This window comes from Lissotriton helveticus (assembly GCF_964261635.1).
Source record: "Lissotriton helveticus chromosome 1_1 unlocalized genomic scaffold, aLisHel1.1 SUPER_1_unloc_7, whole genome shotgun sequence".
NCBI lineage: Eukaryota > Metazoa > Chordata > Amphibia > Caudata > Salamandridae > Lissotriton > Lissotriton helveticus.
In genome coordinates, this window is record NW_027611714.1 from 3,971,676 (window position 1) to 3,980,184 (window position 8,509).

The window sequence follows — 8,509 nt, forward strand, 5'->3', positions numbered from 1 at the left end:
AAAGCAGACGCCGGATCGGAAACTGCCCATTAACCTGCAAATTACGTTCTCGAATCTCCCTCTCTTTTTGTTCCTGTAACTCCTTCTCCTGTAGCTGTAAAGCTTTATCATGCGCAGCCTTTCGCTGCACCTTTTCCGCCAAGGCTTCCTCACGCTTCAATCATTCGCGCGCTGCTTTCTCCCACATACGTACACAATCAAACATATCCTGTCTAGACCTACGCTGAAACAAACACTGCTCTACATATTGAACCTTTCGTAAATCCAAGGACCCATGTAGTGGCCATTGCGATTCGCGATCGGCTTTGGTGTATTTGTGCCATAACGTTCTATACATTATTGGCGGAATGCCGAATTTCACATACATTTCACGATTTGGAGTCCCCTCTGGGGGAGCCGGCTGTGATTCATTTAATCGATAACTGGTACCATTCCCAATACAGCACATTCCTCGGAGCGTGCTGAGAATAGGCATGTCGAAAGTATCACGAAAACGCGATACTACATAAAATGGCACTTAATGTGCTTCATACACGGTGTGCCGTTCAAACAAAACAAAATCAGAGAAATATCCCTACATGCCTGCCTATGTGAGGTACACTCCACATATAAATCAAATTCAAAGATTCAAACGTTAGCTAACTCAAACAAATTCAAATTCACATTCAAAAAGCCACAGTAAGTGTCAGTAGACTATCTTACCGATCATAAGCTTACCAAATATCTTCAAACGTCCAAGGTCCAACTGCCAAGTTCTTTAATCGAATCAGCCAAACGGCACTACACGACAATCCAAGATCAGAATCTCAGTCGAGGACCGGCGCCACCTGGAAGGTCAGATCAGAAGGAAGGAAAAAACACCGTGGGTGCCAAAACTCGGGTCACTCAATGGCAGCGATCGCTTCCATGGCGAGTTTCCAAACCTTCGTCGCGACCTCTCCTTCCGGCATCCGAGTCGCCGATGAGTCCCTTCGTGGTCGCCAATTGTGGTGTTGGGTTCAATCAGGCCTACATACTCTGCTAAACTCTCGAACACCTTAGTATAGAAGTTGGCACGGACACTGGAAAATGCAAAGAACAAGTTTATTAAGACCCCATGGGGTGGTGGTACATTCCTACAGCACCCTTCGGCAATGCAAGAAGTAGCACACCGAACATCGGTGCGCGACCTCTTTTATACAGTTTAATGGCAATAAAAAGGTTGGCGGTTTACAAGTTACACATTTTTAGGTACATATAAGGTCATTTTTGGAATACAGCCAGCATGTGGGAGGAGTTCAATAGCACTGGTCAGTTTGTGCTAACATTCCTAAAGAATGACCAGTCGAGGTATAATGCGCATGTGCGCTTGACCAGTACTAAAAATAGCCTGTTACTGAGCAAAGTAGATGAACATGGGTATCGATAAAGGACGAAAGGGCACACTGACCACGAGGCAGCGTGTTCATACAAAATGGAAGCCGAAAGGATTCAAGATGGCCCCCGTACATTTTGGTCAAGTTAAAGGAAAAGATTGTGTAGCTGAGCTAAACGCTAACTCAGGAGCTGCCAAAACACGACACGTGTTAGCTAATAAATGCCTAAAGGAGGGTCCGTTAGAGTTGAAATGTATTACTCTCATATTACTGGTATTTTACCTGATATTATGTTAGCATTTAAGTAGCTATTTCGTAATATATTCTTGCTGTATGCATATACAATTAATAAGTACAGATGTTACGTTAGGTAGGTTGACATCTGTTCCACCATTTTAGCTTTCGAAGACGCCATTTTGTATTATAATCCAAACTTTTACTTGAAACCTTTACCGGAAATGGTCCTTGGTAAGTTTTGTTTCTCAAGGGTTGAATCTTGCTTGTTAATGCATGCCTTTTCTGTTACATAGAGGCCTTCTCCCACCTGTCTAGTGGGGAGGATAAGATAGACGACCTTGGGCAGTAGATAACTTGTGCCAGGCTGTGGAATCGAAACGTATGTTCTGTACCCCCATTGTATTATGACGGCTACCAGTGTTTTTCCATAATAGGCGGGTCTTTGTGGGCTCCGCAACATACATAATGTAACGTTATGACTGTAAGAGTCAGTCCCTCGTCAGCCATCATAGGAGGACGGTCAGATTGATTTCCAGTGCAGGGTACTTTGTGAATAAACTAGTTTGCTTCTATTCTCTACTGTGTCATTAAAGTTTAGAGGAGGTCGAGAGTGACCCGGGTGGCCCTAGTTGGGTCACTTCCTTCACAACATTTGCTCTTTTCTTTTTACTGGTCTCCACCATGGCATTCATTCTTCAAAGTGCAGAGCCAGGTTTCTGATTGGCAGTGCTTTAAAGGGAACTACAGAACTGCGGGTACTCACTCTCCAGCATACCTGCTTGCTGCTCAGAAGTGCCGTACTCTCCCATTACAGGTATCCTACCAATACTGGGAAGAGCAGGTGCTCTCCCTTGTGAATGGAAGAGGTGCAGGTGCTGTCCCTTTTGAATAAAAGAAGTGCAGGTTTTGTCCCTTGTGAATGTTCAGTAAGTTCAGTAAATCTTTATTTCGAAGATTAAAAAATCATCATAAAAATACATTACACAGTAAAAATGTCATTAAATTACATTTCTGAACTTTTAGTAAGTTAAAACTATAAAGGGGAGAGGATACAATTCATAAGGAGAAATAATTATTATCAACAAAGATTAGTTAGTTTCTTGTATTTCCAAGTCTTACAGCTACTTTTAAAAAACTTAAAATAGAGGATAAGGTAAGGGTATCACTAGCTTTCTGTAAGAAAAGCAATGCAGCTCTTGCGTGATGAAATTTCTATTTCCTAAGGATGTCAACCAAAAATAAACGTCTAGGATTTCGATAAAATGAACATAAAAGTACAAAATGAATGGTGTCCTGCGGAGACCTATTGTCGCAGCCGCAGGCAGCCTTCTGCTCAATCGTTACTGTAAAACCAGATGGGTAAGCTAAAATATTAGGTAACAGATTGAGTCTAAAACGGCACATTAAAAATCTATCATAGTGGCTATACATCAGAAACAGATAGGGTTCCATTCCCACCCCGTTCCTCACTAAACCATGAGCTGCTATTGATCTCTTTACAGGACCAAGACCACGTCTAGCAGATTCAAATTTTTCTAGAAGCAGCTTTTTCACCCTTAATTTACAGCTGCTAGAAATCAAGGACGGGTCACCAAATAGGTGATACTGGTCTATATTCACTAAGGAGCTTTTAACATATTTTAGCCAAGGAATGTGTAACCCGCTATCCCTTTGTAGACAGTCTAAGACAATTTCCCTGCTCAATGATGCCTCCGGGTTGGTCCAAATTCTAATCCATGCTATAATTTGCCTTAGCTTGACATAATCTGAGATATATGGCATCCCCAGGTCTGCATGAGCAATTTCGGGTCAAGATGGAGTGCGGGATTTTCAGGATTCTGCAGAGAAATTTATCTTCCTCTACTTGTAGTTGTTTGCAGTCCCTGAAGCCCCACACCTCCGCACCATACAAGGCCTTTGCCATTAAAATTGAACCATATAAAGTCATTACTTGTTCGGTGCACCATCGCCCCAGCCTACGAGCAAAGCTTAATATTGCACCATTCGAAGAGACTAGCTTGGTACAATGTTCCTCGACCAATTGACTAAATTGGATTTCACCATCAAATAGAAGGCCCAGATAGGGAAAAGTATTTACTTTATCCAAGGTATGTGACCCTATTTTGAACACAGACTTATTTGCGGGTTTTTTACCTGCCACCATAAGAAAGGATTTATTTAGATTTACGGATAGATCTAGGTCGGCCATGAACTTGACAAATCCATCCACCAGTTGTTGTAGGGCCCTCGGTGTTCGAGCAAGCAAGACCGCGTCATCCGCGGACAATAGTACTGGGATTTGACGCGGTCCTACTTTAGTGCAGTCCACAGCTAGAGAAATGAGGGCACTCTCTAAGGCATTGATGTAGAGTGAAAAAAGAAAAGGGGCGAGAATGCACCCTTGCCTTACTCCTCCTGAGCATAGAAATGGGTCAGTACGCCCCCCTTCTGGACTAAAACGGACTCTGGCCGTGGTGTTCTAGTGCAACTCTTTTAAGATATTTATCAGCCCCACATCAATGCCTAACTTGTGCATCATGGCCCACAGTTTAATCCTATTCACATTGTCAAAGGCCGCAGCCAGGTCCATGAATCCCATGTAAACCGTGCCCTTGCTGGCTTTTGTGTATTTGACAGTTAGGAGGTACAAATTCAGACACTGGTCACTAGTTGATTTGCCGGCTCTAAACCCATACTGTATGTCAACTATAGTTCGGTGCTCCTCTGTCCACGCCATAAGCCTATTCAAGATCACTCGACCTAGTATTTTGGCCGAGACATCAATGAGCGAAATCGGCCTGTAGCATTTTGGATCATCCCTGCTCCCTTTCTTAAAAATAGGTACGATCAATGCAGTGGACCAGGAGCGTGGTAGCCCTGATTTGATGGCCGCGTTTAAGACCCTGGTTAGGATTGGAGCCCATAGGTCTATATTGCTTCTATATAGATCTGGTGGGGTGCCATCTGGGCCAGGGGCTTTCTTCGGGGTCAAACCTCAGATCGCCTTAGTTATCTCCTCTACTGCGAGGACTATTTCAGCACTCCGGGTACCCTCCCAATCCCCTTCTTGAATTGCTAGATTAGACTTATTGTAAAGACCCTGAAAATGAGCAACCCATTGCTCTGGCAGGATATTAGTGCTGATCACCGGGGCGGAGTTATCTTGGAAACAGGGCCTATTTACGATTCTCCAAAATTCTACAAAGTCCCTGTTTTCTCCCGCCTCTCTCAAATCAGCCCATACTTCTGCTTGTAGGGTGTTCTTCCTCTCCTTTACTTTAGTTTTATAGACTTGTCTACAGTTAGCCACTTCTGCCTTGTCCCTCGGGTTAGCTTTGAGGCATACTTTTAGGTTCCTTAAAGCCTTAGAACAACTTTTATCGAACCACCTTGGTTGCTTGGGGCCCTTACTTAGGCCTCTTGCTTCCAATAATTGATCAACTAGTTTTGTCAAGGATGCAAATGATGCAACTAGCTCTGGTCCTTCTATTAGGGGATCCAGACAGTCTTCAACCTGTTTTCCTCCTTTTTGGATTATTGTTTTATAAAAGTCCTGGGAATTTATTTTTGCCCACCTTAGCCTCGCCTCCCCTGATGTGTGGGCTGCAGGCTAGTGCCCCCATGATTAATCTTACCCCCCGCTAGTGTGTATAATTTCCATAACTAGGGGGTATGATCGCTAAAGGTGCTCCATTTCGTTCTAACCTTTGTAATTCTATTTTTGGCGACGGTAGATATCATTATGTAATCTATAATGGTAGAGCACCCTCTTCCTTTAAATGTTGGAACATATGTGCCCTCTACCTCCAGACTATAAGGTCAATGGTATGTGCTAATGAGTGGGTTTCTGTTAATGTAGTTAGTATTGTACCTTCATGGTTATGTTCAAAATGCAGCCCAACTTTAAGTGGGCAGGTGTCCCAGTCTAATATTACGGGGGCATATTTGGACAAAGGTGGCAATTAAGGTCGCCCATTAATAGTATAATTGATTCCCCCCCCTTTCCTCTGTTCCGCCTCTTGTGTGAGTCTTTCGTCTATCACAAATAGGGCGTCATTCTTCCTATTTATTGGCCCTGGGTTATAAACATTGAACAGCTGTAACCTCAACCCTCTACTCTGAAACGTTACCGCTTGCAGGGTGTGTGACGTCCAGGTTGGTTCTGACCATCTACCTTCTAGGGTTAAGTCGACATAGAGTGCCAGCCCTCCTCTCGCTCTTCCTGCTCTTGTGCCGGTACAAAGAAGCACTTGTAGCCCTCTATTTGGTAGGTGGTGGAGTTGACTGCCCATGTCTCCTGGAAGGCTAAAATGTGAAAACCCTGGAGTTGAATCGTCCAGTCTGAATTATCAAATTTTCCGGCTAGACCCGCTATATTCCACAACATTCCTACTCGTTCTTTACCAGCTGTTATGCCCCGCTCGGTTAGACTCAAGTCAGCTGTCCTCTCTATCCTAGCCCTCTCTTTTTCTTTAACTTGGCTGTGTGGGTGTTCTACAAGTTTTTTCCTTTGTTCGCTACATTGAGCTACAGCTTCCCTGTCATCCGTTATCCCCCTTTCGTCCTTCTCCTCACATTCTATCCCTAGTCATTCATTCTCATCCAGGGACTGTAAGGGGCTAAATCTGTTTGTCCACTGTGGTCCACCCTGGTATGGTAAGGGCTGGATACCATACTCCATGGTCCTTGCCCAGTGCCCATCTGTAAATCTACCCCTTCTAATCTGTTGGAAGTTTGGCGGATATGTAGCCGATTTCCTAAGGTAGAAGTACGCTAGTGGCGTGGTCCTAATCATGCTGGTTATATTCCTGTTGTTATTAGCCAGTATGTAGTCCACTAGGTTCGGGTTACTGAAGTTGGCAATGATACAGTTCCCTTCTATATCTTTCCTTCTGGTGCCAACCCAATTTGCCCTCCTTACATGTAAGATTTCCCCCCCTTCCCCCCCCTGCAAGGGTCTGTGGGTCTTTAGCCAATTGGTGATCTATTTTTGAGTTCTATATAGGATTCTCTCTGCCCCCGTCTGAGCTCAGGTACCCCAGCAAAGATAAAAACAAAGGGGCTCACTTCTGGGGGTAGATTTACACATGGTAGGGGTCCTTGAGATCTATCATTTTGCTCCCTACTTATTTGGTGGTTATCTATTTGATGAGGGATAGCAGTTACTTCTGGCTGCATTTGTATTGCCTGTCCCTGTCCTACTGTTTTATTTCTGTCCATACTTCCATGTGATTGTATTCTTCTACCCCCCCCCTCTTTTACCCCTTTGGGCACTGCATGCACTTGTGCAATGATGCATTGCTCATTACTTACACAGTTATTAGGTACTAGGGGTTGTTGAGGTGGTAGATTAACTGCTGGCAAAGCCTTATCTAATTGATTAGAAATTAACGTTTCTCTGGCCTTACCCTGTCTCTGCAACTCATTGGCTATTTTATCTACTTTGCTAACTAGCGGTTTAATTTGACTGGTTATAAAAGCTTCCAAGTGCTTTTGCAAGTCTAGAATTACAGGATCGAGCCACCTCGGGGGAATTGGGGGGACTTATGGTTCTAATATTAAAACCTCGTCCTCTGTATCTTTTGGCTTATTACCCCTAGTAGTATTTTTCCAGGACTTTATTTGTGAATTCTTATTTCTTCGCTTTTTACTTCTTTGCCTAGGTGTTCTGTTTACTCCTCTATTTGTGAGTTCTTCATCCTCTAATACTAGTGTGGCACAGGGGACAGCATCGAATGACTTGTCCCGGCTGCCTATATCTAATGTATCATTGGGGTTTAAATCCCCAGTTTGTGTGGGGGTCAGGGGCAAAGAGGTTAAGGTCATGGATATGCGCCTCTCTGTGTGCTCTATGTCCCCTGCAACCTTCCTTAGCATTAGATCGATAACTGTCGGGGTAGCTTTGTGGGCTACTACATCACTTGTCTCTGGCGCTGGGTTTTTCGATTTAAGGGGGGTTCCTAATTTGCTCTTGGTTGAGCGAGTTTTAGGTTTTGTGGCCATAATTTACGAACCGTGATTGAGGCTATTACCCCCTTCCTCCCGTTGTACTCAAAACCAATGATGTTTATAATTAACCTAGATGATTGGGTCAATTTACACTGGAGTTTCCACGTTAGTACCTCGTGTATTACAGTGTGCTTATTCCGATATTATTAAGTCCCCAGGTCCTCCTATATGTAATTTTTCATTCAAGCAACAAAAGCCACGAAAAATACCTTGGGGCAGGTCCAAGGGGGGTGGCCCGTCCTGTCCCTGGTCGTCCTCGGACGGCCACAGATGGCCTGCCCTCTGCCCAGGCTCCGCCAGGCGTCGCCCGCGCGTGTCCCTCGACACGGGAGGAGCGGCGCGGCTTTATGCGCCTCTGGGCGCGGGAAAGTGACTCTGCAGGCGGCGGCCCCGAGTTCCAGCAGGGGACACTGGGAAATGTAGGCAGGCTTGGTTTGGTGAGTGAGTGCTCCCCCCACTCGGCGGCTGCGGTGGCAGGTGCGGCGGCGGGGTAGAGCGAGGCAAGAGAGCGTGGCGTTCAGGAGACCTCAGGTAATGCTGTTACTTCAATGCCCCAGTCGTTTTTGGGCCCCACTCCCCAGCAGGAGTGGCGCGTCTTTATGCGCCTCCGGGCGCAGGAAAGTGACGCTGCAGGCGGCGTCCCAGACTTTCAGCAGGGGACACTGGGAAATGTAGGCAGGCTTGGTTTGGTGAGTGAGTGCTCCCCCCTCTCGGTGGCCGCGGTGGCAGGTGCGGCGGCGGGGTAGAGCGAGGCAAGAGAGCGTGGCGTTCAGGAGACCTCAGGTAATGCTGTTACTTCAATGCCCCCAGTTGTTTTTGGGCCCCGCTCCCCAGCAGGAGTGGTGCGTCTTTATGCGCCTCTGGGCGCGGGAAAGTAACGCTGCAGGCGGCGTCCCCGAGGGCCAGCA